Source organism: Coenobita brevimanus, chromosome 49, assembly GCF_032717465.1.
Source record: "Coenobita brevimanus isolate Jiangsu-jjx chromosome 49, ASM3271746v2, whole genome shotgun sequence".
Classification (NCBI taxonomy): Eukaryota; Metazoa; Arthropoda; class Malacostraca; order Decapoda; family Coenobitidae; genus Coenobita; species Coenobita brevimanus.
Genome location: NC_137002.1, coordinates 6073627 through 6087485, shown reverse-complemented (window position 1 = coordinate 6087485; position 13859 = coordinate 6073627). Strand labels below are relative to the sequence as shown.

Here is a 13859-nt window from a genome sequence, read left to right as displayed (position 1 = left end):
GTCCCCACTTTTACCAATACCTGAATCTCTGTCTATCTATCTATCTATTGCCGGACGCCTTAATCCCGTAAGGGGTGGCCACAAACAAATCCCCTCCATGTCACGCTGTCCCCCGTCATTTCCCCGCCCTGCTCCCAGTTCTCACCCTCATCTCTCATATACCTCTCCACTCCATCCCTCCATCTCATCCTTGGCCTCCCTCTCCCTTTACCAATACCTAAATATACTTTCATTTTATCTGCTAAAAAAAAAAAAAGAACATTTTAATAGGATATAAATATCTGTTTTGTCTACTTAATCCTCTACAGTTTGTGGAGAGGATTGAAAATGTGAGACTGACTAGGTGTGTGACAGGTGGAGGGGAGAGGAAGAACGAGGATGAAGGATGGGGTGGAGGTATGAGTGAAGGGAAGGATATGATTTGTAGGGATGGCAAACTGATGGAGAAGGACATTAACACAGAGGCTTAAGGAGGCTGATGATAAAATGACTTCTTGATAGTCTGAGTCGAGAAGGGAGGAGGAGGAGGAGGAGGAGGAGGAGGAGGAGGAGGAGGAGGAGGAGGAGGAGGAGGAGGAGGAGGAGGGGTCCAAATAACAGGCTGGTGGTGCTGAGTCAGGGTGGGGGTAGGGTGGTTAGAAGCAGGGATGATTATAAGACGTTAGGCAGGCTTAGGTTGGAAGGCAGGAAGCGATTAGGCGGACGGGAGTTATTATGGTAGGTTAGGGAAGGATATTTTGGGTGAAGGTGAAGGGGAGATGATGGGGAAGAAAACGAAGATGAAGGGAAGATATGAACATGACGATGATGATGAGTAAATAATGTACTACGGAGGGCATCATAATAATAATAATAATAATAATAATAATAATAATAATAATGATAGAGAGATAGGTAAATACGTGTGTGTGTGTGTGTGTGTGTGTGTGTGTGTGTGTGTGTGTGTGTGTGTGTGTGTAATAACAGCAACATGATGAAGTGGGCAGGTAGGCTATCCACACAAGCTACAGTATTTTTATTACCGTATTTTTTTATTTACTTATTTGCCTAATTTAATGGGAGGTTTCTGCAAAGCTAAATATGGAAATCCCCATCCCCAGGAGAGATAAATAAGACAAATAAAAAATAACATAAATTAATAAGTTAAATAAGAAGAGCATTTCCTACGTGGTATAAAACCGTCTGGAGTTAGCAAGAATAAAGCTGAGAAACCATCGTACTGAACGTCAAGGTCCCTAAACGGTGGCTGATGTATATGAGTAGACTCCGGGACCCCTATTCTAGTCGGTTAAGGAAGCTCCCTAACACCTCTTCCTTAACGATTTAGTTTTTAATATGGCGAATTAGGGGCCTTTTATACGTTATTCATCAAGAATATGGCTATATTGGAAGGATCACGTAACACAAAGACATTAAGGTGTACTAAACCAAATAAATCGCTATGGAAAAGGTGTTAGGGAGCTTCCTCAAGAGTATGGACCCAGGTTAATATTCCTTGGCCAACATTTTAATTATTCTAGTCTATTTTCAGTTACTTTCACCCACTTTCCCCTGGCCTCTACCTCCCGTGATCAGACGAGAACAGTAGGGTGTAATAAACAAAATAAATCGCTCAGGAAAAGATGTTAGGGTGCATCCCCAAGAGAATATGCCCAGGTTAACATTCCTTGGCCCACACCTGAGTTCTTCTGGCGCCCACACCTTGAGTTATTCCAGCCTATTTTCAGTTCCTTCCACCCACTTTCCCTAACCTCAACCTGCCGTGACCTTGCTGCCTCCAGTGGGTGTTTGCAGGGGCCACGTGTCTGTGTTTACCCAGGAGGCCGCCAGATGTCAGGTGGGAGAGGCGGCACACAAAGGACAGGGGAGAAAAGAATGAGGAACTGTGTGACGAAGCAACACCGTTTGGCTAAAGCAACGCCAATGTTTGCCAAAGCATAGGTTATACCTGGCTAAGTTAGATGCTTTCACACACACACACACACACACACACACACACACACACACACACACACACACACACACACACACACACACACACAGGCATACAGATAGATACAGAAAGACAGATAGATTGGAAGGTAGGTTGAGACAGACAGACAGACAGACAGAGATAAATACGCAGACATACAGGCCTGGATGCAAATAACTGACTTGGAACAAATATTTACGATACTTTGTTTCCCCTTGAAGTTGCAAAAACACGAAAGGCTCAGGGATATTTTTGCGTTTCCTTTCTCCTTTGGGACTTAAAAAACAAAAACACGTAAGCCAATATATATGTAAGAAGGACAAGTTTAGGGGAAGGAAGGAGAGGGTGAGAGAGGGAATAAAGGAAAGGAAGGAGAGGGTGAGAGAGGGAATAAAGGAAAGGAAGGAGGGGGTGGGAGAGGGAAGTAAAGGAGAGGGTGAGAGAGGGAAGTAAAGGAGAGGGTGAGGGAGGGAAGTAAAGGGAGGGAAGAAGAGGGTGAGGGAGGGAAGTAAATCAGTAGTTATTTGCAGATGACACAGCACTGGCCGCAAACTCAGTAGGTAAACTTCAACAGCTGGTGTCTAAGTTTGGAAGCGTTTGTGACAGTAGAGAAAAAACAAAAAATGAGTCGGGAAACTAAATAGGCCTAATGTTTATATAAGTTAAAGCCCTTTCCTTTACGTCATAATGCCAGTCTCTCTCTCTCTCTCTCTCTCTCTCTCTCTCTCACACACACACACACACACATTTATTTAGTAACATTCTCAGTATGAACAGGATACCGTACGCGATAAAAAAAAAATACCAGTACCTCAGCTTTTTCACTTCTCTAGAATATTCTCTCTCTCTCTCTCTCTCTCTCTCTCTCTCTCTCTCTCTCTCCCCCTCCACACCTGCACACCTCCAGGGATAGGCTATAAATACGTGTTGGATATGTTCTCACCTCGACTCGCTTTTTCACTCCCTTCACCCTCTCTCTCTCTCTCTCTCTCTCTCTCTAGGGATAGGCTGTAAATACGTGCTGGAAATGTTCTCACCTCGACTCACTTTTGCACTCCCTTCACTCTAGCTCTCTCTCTCTCCCTCCCTCTCTCTCTCTCTCTCTCTCCCAGGTAAGCTAGTCCAAGTTAGAGCAAGACAAACAAGGTTAGCAAAGTCTCCAACCGCGACACCACTAACCTTATTAAGTACGGTGTCAGTTCTATTTTATTACCCTACTTTATTAACGAAATCCAAGTTTTTCTGTCTCAGGTTAGCCAGTGTGGTGACTATATACACTTCCCACACCGCTGCATCTGTAATACCGGTATTATTTCCGTTGAACAGTAATGGTAGTAGAAGTGGTGATGGCGATAGTGGCAGTAATAGTAGTATTATAGTAGTAGTAGTAGTTGTAGTAGTAATTGTAGTAGTAGTAGTAGTAGTAGTAGTAGTAGTAGTAACAGTAGTAGTAGTAGTAGTAATAATAATACTAATAATAATAATAACAATAATAAAACCATGCAACCTATCACTCATATCTTCGATATGTTGGCGCCAGTTCAATAATATAAACAAATAAAAATAAATTAATTAAGCGATGCATCCGAAAGTAAAATAGGTAACACAAACTTTTAAAAAGAGGGGGGGGGGAAGCTAGTAAATAGGCACCAATTTGTTTTGCAATATCAGCTTCCTAGACGATAAAAAACAAATCTCTAAAATGCTAAACACATGAATTTCCTAATGATAAGAAATACAGGTAATAATAGACTAACCATCCTAAGGTAAATAGGTAATAAACACATGGAGAAGTAAACATTGAATAAAGGACTGTAGATTAGTAAATAAATAAAAAAACACTATTGTAATATATGCTACACATCCCATGGTCAATAATTAACAAATATGTAAAGATAAGAAATAAAATAGAACTACGGTAATACTAAACATATTATGATAAAATACGGTATGCAATATACGCAAGCAGATAAAAAAATAATAGCTACTGTAATATAAAAACATCCTGCGATAAAAAAAAAAGTAAAAACCACATAAAGATGATAAATAATAGACAGTTATGAAGTATCAGTTGGTAAGTTAAGGACTAAACACCAAAAGATCAAATCAATACAGTTAATGACACATCCTGTAATAAAATGAAGAATATAGCAAATCAGGATATGAAATAGCCTAACTGAGCACCTTGTCTTGCACCTCTTCCTCAGCGATTTATTTTCTCCGATTCGGGTGGCCATTATCATTTTGTGTCATACTTGTGCAGAGTATAGCAGTCTTAGGATGGTTTACGCAACACAAAAGACGGTAGCGACGTATGAGAAAAATAATGCACTGAGGAAGAGGCGTTAGGGTGCTTCCTTAAAAAACGCAGGCCTTAGATTGCTTCCCAGGCATCACTTTACGCTGGATTAGATTAAGCTGCGTTACACCTCAGGAAAATTAGCTTCATCCTTAGATCTCCAAAGGCTTCAGAGAGGCCGGTACAAACAGCCAACGTTAGCCGCGGTACAAAGGGTAAAAAAGTAAAGTGAGTTAGGTTAGAAAAGACAACAGTGTTAGTTACATTAGGCGATTATTTTCATCTAGATTATGTCGAATTTACTGCTAGAACATGTCGAATTTACTGCTAGAATATGTCGAATTTACTGCTAGATTATTTCGAATTTACTGCTAGATTGTCGAATTTACTTCTAGATTATGCCGACTTTACTTACACTACGGGAGTATTAAGTAATCTGAGTACCTTGGCATTCCACTTACCAGAACGCGTGGTGGGCCGGTGCAGCTTCCAATGTTGACGACCTTTGCGAAGACTTACAAGCTCCCCTCTGCAGTCTTAACCTCGATTCTCTGCACCCAGCTAAGCCTCTTTTTCTGTCCCTCCTTAACCCCCCTTGCGTAACCCTTTGACGTCTGTGTGCACTGTTAGGCGGGCTGGAGGTCCTTGTTTTTCCTTGTTTTTATCCGGATTCCGATATTGACGCGGCAAGCTCAAATAATGTCGACCGAGCGTTTTTCAAAGGTGTTCCAACGATGGTGGATTTCTTCGTCATCAATTTGCTTTCACTAATTTTCCTTCATACAACAAAATTAATTTTTTGACATCACACTATTTACCCTTTTTTCTTTCTCTCTCAAGTCCTTATACAGTTCATTATCTTTCATTTAGTTCTCTTCACAAACTTTCACTCGGTTTAAAAATGTTCTGTACTCAAACTATTTCAATTTTGGAAGTCTGGATAAAGTTCTCAAGTTTCCAGTCAAGTCTGTTTGAAAATATTCACTCAAATTTCGAATGTTTCCATCCTTATATTCATTTTAATTTTCTGAGGGTTATTTATCAAACTACCCTCATTTTCCTTCTCCCAGTCACGCAAATATTTAAACTTTTTTTTCCAAATGGATCGTTCACGTCCTTCCAAACAATTCAACTTCTAACCTATGGAAATTACAAATGATTAGTGGAAAAATAATCATAGGAAAATAAAACATGATTACTGGAAAATTATTAAAGAAACTGTTGCCTCCGTGACGTGAGTTGAAATATAGTGCAATTATTATCTCTCCCAGTTTTGATCTCTTTATAAACAGCGGTCTCTTTTGGCTCAGTATAATCGTTTGTTAGTAATAATGAGATAGATAGACAGACAGACACACAGGTAGGTAGTTACTGATAACAGACAGATATAATTAGACAGCAAAATATATCGGTAGGTAGGTAGGCAGGACTGAATTATTGACCGACACCAGTAGACAGATGGGCAAGACCGGTTCTTATAAAGCAAAGAGGATTGATGGCAAGTTTAGGCCAGGTTAAAGTAAATGGAGCATAGGAGTTACGAAGGAAACTGATCGTAACTTCCGTGGTGAATCCCCTCCGTAATGACGTCAGACAAAGTTTAGAGGGTAACTTTACCAAACTGGATTAGTGACGAAAACGTTCAACCTTCACACCACGCCATTATGGAACTCGGTAGAGACGCCTTCATGTGGTGGCACCGATATAACTTGGGCGGCTTCACCGTCCAGTTGTATCAACGTCCCTTGTCTCCCTCCCTATCCCCCGAAAGGAGACAACGACAACTTCAGCCTGCAGTCCATAGAGTTCACATTTCGGATGAACCTAGGCCACAACAGCTACGCGATGGCACTCAGTTCCCCTTCAAGTCGATGGCATATTGTATCTATCTTAGTCTTTCTAGGTCGACGATTTTATTATTTAGGGGAAGCTTTTCGAGGTGAAGACACGGCTACACCTTTCATTAACCCCTTCAGTGCAAGCAGCCATTCTTAATCTGAACAAAATCGTCCCAAGACAGCAAGAATAAAATAAATACATCATAGGAATGCAAACGTTAAATAAAACAGTCTGGGAGTAGCTAAAAGGTTACATTCGTCTTTCTTAGGGGATTATAGGCTATAAATAGTTCACAGCTGATTTCTTGGAGGACTCAACTACGACAAACTGTATCGTCTGACATTATTAGCAGTACAATTATCTGGCAATGACCACTAAAAAGGTAATTCGTAAGTGCCATTTAATAGTTTTAGCCCCTCCAGTGTGATTGCTATTTTCCTTTTTATTATCGCTAGTCATTCCCGTCAGGTGAGTTCTTCGGCAATGAAAGGGGTGAAGGTTACCTTTGGCAAACTAAACTCAAGTATGTGACCTTCTTGCCTGCCCTAACCTTCCCATACGTAGCAAACACACACAATGCCAGCCTTCCTTCCCATCCGTAGCAAACACACACAATGCCAGCCTTCCTTCCCATCCAGAGCAAACACACACAATGCCAGCCTTCCTTCCCATCCAGAGCAAACACACACAGTGCCAGCCTTCCTTCCCACCCGGAGCAAACACACACAATGCCAGCCTTCCTTCCCATCCAGAGCAAACACACACAATGCCAGCCTTCCTTCCCACCCGCAGCAAACACACACAATGCCTGCCTTCCTTCCCACCCGTAGCAAACACACACAATGCCAGCCTTCCTTCCCACTCGTAGCAAACACACACAATGCCAGCCTTCCTTCCCACTCGTAGCAAACACACACAATGCCAGCCTTCCTTCCCACTCGTAGCAAACACACACAATGCCAGCCTTCCTTCCCACTCGTAGCAAACACACACAATGCCAGCCTTCCTTCCCACTCGTAGCAAACACACACAATGCCAGCCTTCCTTCCCACTCGTAGCAAACACACACAATGCCAGCCTTCCTTCCCACCCGCAGCAAACACACACAATGCCTGCCTTCCTTCCCACCCGTAGCAAACACACACAATGCCAGCCTTCCTTCCCACTCGTAGCAAACACACACAATGCCAGCCTTCCTTCCCACTCGTAGCAAACACACACAATGCCTGCCTTCCTTCCCACCCGTAGCAAACACACACAATGCCAGCCTTCCTTCCCACCCGCAGCAAACACACACAATGCCAGCCTTCCTTCCCACTCGTAGCAAACACACACAATGCCAGCCTTCCTTCCCATCCAGAGCAAACACACACAATGCCAGCCTTCCTTCCCACTCGTAGCAAACACACACAATGCCAGCCTTCCTTCCCACTCGTAGCAAACACACACAATGCCAGCCTTCCTTCCCATCCAGAGCAAACACACACAATGCCAGCCTTCCTTCCCACCCGTAGCAAACACACATAATACCACCCACCCTTCGCCTCAGATAAACACCCACTTCTGGCATTTGATTTACGCACAGCATTGCTTTTCTTCCCTTGCCAACTTACCCCACACTGCTTTTACAACTGAGCTTACTCGCTTTACTCAAACATCTAAAATCACCATCTTTGCATCTTGAATGCTGGGAGGGTAAAAGAGATCAACACGATGCCATTCAAGAAGGGGTGTTATGGAGAGGAAGCAGAGCCGTAGCAATGTCTTTTTCTGCCACTGAACTAAGGTAAATAAGCTAAAAAAGAAATAATAAATAGGTCGAAAATCTGGGCCATGTTAAAGTGAGTGATCTATGGGAGAAAAAGCATGCTCAAAAAAAAAAAAAAAAAAAAAAAAAAAAAAAAAAGGGGGGAGGGGTTGTTCACACTTTCGAACTCAATGTTAATAATGGATCCAAAAACGTGTATATATCTGAGTGAGATGGATCCAACATGGCGGAGATGGCCAGATGTTGACATGGTGGCATTTTTACTCGAGAAATGCCAGCTTGATCCCTTCTGCTCTTCTCTCCGCTTTCCTCGTCCCCCCCCCCAGCCAACTTCTCTTCCTTCCTGACCTTCTCACACACACACACACACACACACACACACACACAAAACATTCTCGCCCTTTCTAACACAAACACACATATACACACATTCATCTCACCTTTTCTATCACAGACACACACTCTTCTCGCTCTTTCTATCACACACACACACACACACACACACACACACACACACACACACACACACACACACACACACACACATTCTTCCTCCTCTAACACAAGCTTATTTTTTCTTGCTCTTTCAGCTCTCTCTCCCATTCCTCCCCTCTCCTCTCTCCCCTTCACAAAACATTCATTTATATACACAAACTCACCGTGCTCTCTCTCTCTCTCTCTCTCTTTCTCTCATAAAATCAATTCATATAAAGAAACTCACCGTGCTTTCTCACACATAATTATGCTCTCTCTCTCTCTCTCTCTCTCTCTCTCTCTCTCTCTCTCTCTAACACGCAAGGAACGAAAGCAAGTAATGTATTATGCAAGGCCACTTCTGAATGTGAAAAGAAGGAGGAGGAGGAGGAGGAGGAGGAAGAAGAAGAAGAAGAAGAGGAGAAGGAGGAGGAAGAAGAGGAGGAGGAGGAGGAGGAGGAGAAATGATAAAGGAAAGAAGGAAGAACGAAGGATCAACTGCCTATCAACCACACGTGGGCCAAGTATGAAGGAAAGTACAGATGCAAGAAGACATGAAGACATATTTAGACTACAGACTATCTCCCCCCATTCTATCTCTCTACATCTATCTCTCATAAAACATTCATATACGTGTAGACAGACTCATCGTGCTTTCCCACACATTTGCTCTCTCTCTCTCTCTCTCTCTCTCTATTTCTCTCTCTCTCTTTCTCTCCAACACGCACCGAAACGCACTGCATCCATGTATAATGCAAGAAGGCCACGTCTGAATGAAAGACTCCATGCACTTCCCCACACGACTCCCCCCTCACGACCACAACCACATCAACAACACCAACCCACCCAATCAGACCTTGTTTACGATACACATTCCTTATACGACTGAGATCAATAGTTCGTTTACGCCGTATTCAACTACGTAAAATCCGGAATCCATGTTAAGAACGTCACTAAACTATACTCTTTTTACCACAACTTGGCCTAAAACTGCCATCTCATCTTAACTGCAGAGTTGTAGGAGATTAACAGTAGAAATTATGCTAGTCACGAAAAAGTGCCATGGAAGGGATATAGTGCCATAGTAGTGCCTTTTTTTGTCACTGACCTACGTGATATAAGCTGCAAAAGGACGAAAATCTGGGCCAAATTAAGGTGAAAGAGGTAAAGTTATCAATAATCAAATGGGTTGGATTATCGCCTCATTAATCCAGAACACAATGGTAATCAAGAAAAATCACTGAATCCCACTTCTTTTCGGCACCGCAGTAGGGTACAAAAAACACCAGAACCGAGATCTATATTAATAAAAAATAAATAAATAGGTATCCTGCTTTATTATATTACATTTAAAGCGTAAAGATAAAAAAAAAAAAAAACAATAATATGTATGTCCTGCTACTCAATAACTCAAATCTACAATAATCATTAAGTGGGATCTTGTTTTATCCATTTATCTACAGTATCTATGTACGGCATCTATTTTATTAGCTATCTGTCTAAATATACATCTTTTATTTTTCATTTACTTATCTATGTACGGTATCTATTTTATTAGCTATCTATCTAAATATACATCTTTTATTTTTCATTTACTTATCTATGTACGGTATCTATTTTATTAGCTATCTGTCTATATATACATCTTTTATTTTTCATTTACTTATCTATGTACGGTATCTATTTTATTAGCTACGGTATCTATCTAAATATACATCTCTTATTTTTCATTTACTTATCTATGTACGGTATCTATTTTATTAGCTATCTGTCTATATATACATCTTTTATTATTCTTTTATCTATTCATCTATGTACGGTATCTATTTTATTAGCTGTTTTTTTTTTATGCGAGGAAGAAGGAACCAAAGGCCATGAGCCCGCAGTAACAGTTCCCTCCAAGAGAAAAACAAAATACAACAGAGAGCCAAATTCAAGATCCGATCATTTTGAGATGCCTGGACACACTGCGTTTGAAAGACTGGAGATCATAGGCAGCAGGAAATACAGACAGAGGGAGACAGTTCCAGAGCTGACCTGTTGCATAAATGAAAGACTGGGAGTAACGGTTAACTCTTGCATTAGAGAGTTGGACAGAAAAGGGATGAGAGTTTGCTGACAGACGGGTGCTACGCGCCCGTCGTAGAGGCGGAGGAATGCAAGCAGACAGTTCAGAGGAGCAGTGACCATTAAAGTAGCGATAGAAAAGAGATAAAGATGCAACAGTGCGGCGAAGAGACAGAGGTTGAAGGGAGTCAGTAAGAGGAGGAGTTAATGAGACGAAAAGCCTTTGACTCCACCCTATTGAGAAGAGCTGTATGTGAGGAGCCTCCCCACACATGAGAGTTGTACTCCACACAGGGGCGGATAAAACCCCTGTATAGAGTCAACAATTGTGCAGGGGTAAAGAAAGAGCGGAGTCGGCTTAGCACACCCAATCTCTTGGAAGCAGATTTTACAAGAGATGTAATATGATATTTCCAAGATAAGTCCCGAGTAAATGAAACCCAAAGCATGTTCAAGGATGATGCAGGATTAAGCTGAATATTTTAAAACATTAGTGGGTATACCTGTGGAAGATTTTGTCGGGTTGATAGGTGTAAGAACTGAGTCTTAGATGCATTAAAAACAACCATATTATTATTACCCCAGTCAGAGATACGAGCCAAGTCAGACATTAGGTGTGCCATAGCCTCATCCCTTGTTTGTTGAAGTAACTGTTGAAATGGGCGTTGCGGGAACCGAATGGAAAGGTGAAGGGTGGAGTCATCAGCGTATGAGTGGATAGGGTTAGATGTACAGCTTAGATCTTTTATTTTTCATTCATCTATTAATCTATGTACGGTATCTATTTTATTAGCTATCTGTCTATATATACATCTTTTATTTTTCAGAACTCAAAAGGCGCCGAGAAAATATTAATATACTCAAGGCGACATCGTAATGAACTTGCTATGCGCTTAACAAAATATCGATACTTGGCAATTACCGATGCAAACATAAAAGAAAGCGAGTCTGTTATAATATTAACTGTGAATTATGCCCCTCCTTGTTGAGAGAGAGAGAGAGAGAGAGAGAGAGTGCTAGTATAGCCTATGTGTGAGAGAGGAAGAAAATTACGGTGTATGAACATTAGTCAGAGAGAGAGAGAGAGAGAGAGAGAAATGTGAGGTGAGAGAGGGAAGAAAATAATATGAACTGTAGTTTGAGAGAGAGAGAGAGAGAGAGAGAGAGAGAGAGAGAGAGAGAGAGAGAGAGAGAGAGAGATGCAACCCTGGGGCTATGACAGGCTGAAGACACTTAAGGAGAGTTGAAGAGATGAAAAATACTTATTAGCCTAAATCCACCCTGAGAAATGCTGTGGTGACCTCCTTCCCTGTTTTTACACACACACACACACACACACACACACACACACACACACACACACACAAACACACACACACATGCTAGCTATCTTCATTCTCACATGCAATTCTCTCTCTCTCTCTCTCTCTCTCAGGAAATGAATACTAATGAGCATAAATATGAAAGTTCACGCAAGCTTTAAAATTGTCACTAAGGTCACGTGTAAGCCAGTATATCACACACACACACACACACACACACACATGCTTTCTCACGCCCACATTCTCTTTCTCTCTCTCCAGTTCAGTACATTCCGCGAGGGTGAATGTACAATATCAATCAATAACTCTCTCACTCACAACACTTGATAGAAAAAAAAGAAAAGGGAATTCAGTCCACTCCACTTGGTCTTTGCACGAAACTCTCTCTCTCTCTCTCCAATAACAACAGTACAATTATCACCTTAACAAAACCCCTTAAACGACTCTACATTACGGGTCTAGACTTCACAGTAGAAAATATACCTACAAACATATACAACGTAATACCTATCATTTCATTACCTTTCTGTTCCTTTAATCAGTACTCATTCTTTGTTTTTTCTCTCCCTTTGCTTATGACCTTCCATCCTTCTTCTTCCCTTCTCTTCTTCCTTTCTCCTATCTTTCTTGTCTTCCCTTCTGTCTTTCTTCATCCCTTCTCCCCTTCTTCCTTTCTCCTCTCTTTCTTGTCTTCCCTTCTCTCCTTCTTCCTCTCTTCTCCCCAATTCCCATTCTCCTCTCTCTCTTCTCTCCTTCCTTTCTCTTTTTCTCTTCTTCCCTTCGTCCTGTTTCCTTTATCTTCTTCCCTTCTTCCTATTTCCTTTCTTCTCTCCTTCCATTCTTCCTCTTTCTCTTCTCCCTTTTTCCTCGTCTTACCTTTTCTCCTCGCTCTCTCTTCTTCTCGTCTTCCATTTTCCTTTCTCCTCTTTCTCTTCTTCCCTTCTCTTTCTTCCTTTCTCCTCTTTCTCTTCGTCCCTTCCCTCCTTTCCTCCTCTTCCTTTCCCTCCACCATGTGACTTTATCTTGTATATGAATACTTTCCCTCTTCCTTTACTCCAGCCTTCCATCCTTCTTCCCCCCTTTTCTTATTTTAGGTTTCACTTTTCCTAATTTCTTCTTTCCTCCATCCTTCTTCCCCTCCCTCTCTTCTTCCATTCCCTCTTCCTTCTTTCTCTCTTCTTCCATCCTCCCTTCCTCCTGTCTCCCTTCTTCCCCTCTTCCTCCTCTCCCTTCTTCTTTCCTTCTCTCCCCGTTTCTCCCCTTCCACTATTTTTTCCTTCTCTCCTCCCTCTTCCTTCCCTCCTTCGATCCAAGTTTTTATTCCACTACTTCAAAGATTTATTTTCATTTCTTGCCGCTGAATAATTCTCCTTTCTTTCTTCACTCGTTCTTGTCAATACTGTTTCTTTTTCCTTTGCCCTCCCTTTATTTTTTCTTTCTTTCTATATCTGCTACTGTTGGACTTTTTTTTAATGTAGACTTCGCATAGCCTACATATAATACTGTACATTTCAACCTGAAGTTTCGACATTATTCACAAAACTATATATACATTCATAAGCAAAAATACATACAAGCATACACACATACAAACATACATACATACATAAATATAAACATACACACAAACACAAATACATAACATACATCCACATACCATACACACATACATACACATACATACCATACGCACATACATAACATACGCACATACATAACATACACACATACATAACATACACACATACATAACATACACACATACATAACATACACACATACACAACATACATTTTTAAACACGGAAGGACCGGTACCAGGTTCACTAGAGTAAAAAATAATAATAATAATTGACACATTATTACCCCAATGTTTTTCCTCCTCGACAACTTTATTACTAAGCATATTTGGCAATTAACTGAGCATTAGTGAGTAAATGATGCTGTTAAAAGCTTGTTATATTTACTGATCAATATATATAAGCGTGTATGCCCACTTCAACACTCACACCTGTATGACTCACTCTTAAAAGAACTATTTGATTGGGTGTTAGGTGGTAGGGGATACGGTAGTAGAGCTGGCACTACCATGAAAGGGTTTGTGTGTGTGTGTGTGTGT

At 41.2% G+C, this 13859-nt stretch overlaps 1 protein-coding gene across 2 annotated transcripts in view; it reads right to left on the bottom strand.

Moving 5' to 3' along the window:
• The window catches only part of LOC145399420 (serine/threonine-protein kinase NIM1-like), a 56461-nt gene extending 51614 nt beyond the window's left edge, over positions 1–4847 (bottom strand). For both annotated transcript variants that reach the window (XM_080272036.1, XM_080272037.1), the window contains exon 1: positions 4733–4847. The gene's annotated coding sequence lies outside the window, so the exon portion shown is untranslated. The remainder of the gene's footprint in view (positions 1–4732) is intronic.
• Between the last annotated feature and the right edge of the window lie 9012 nt (positions 4848–13859).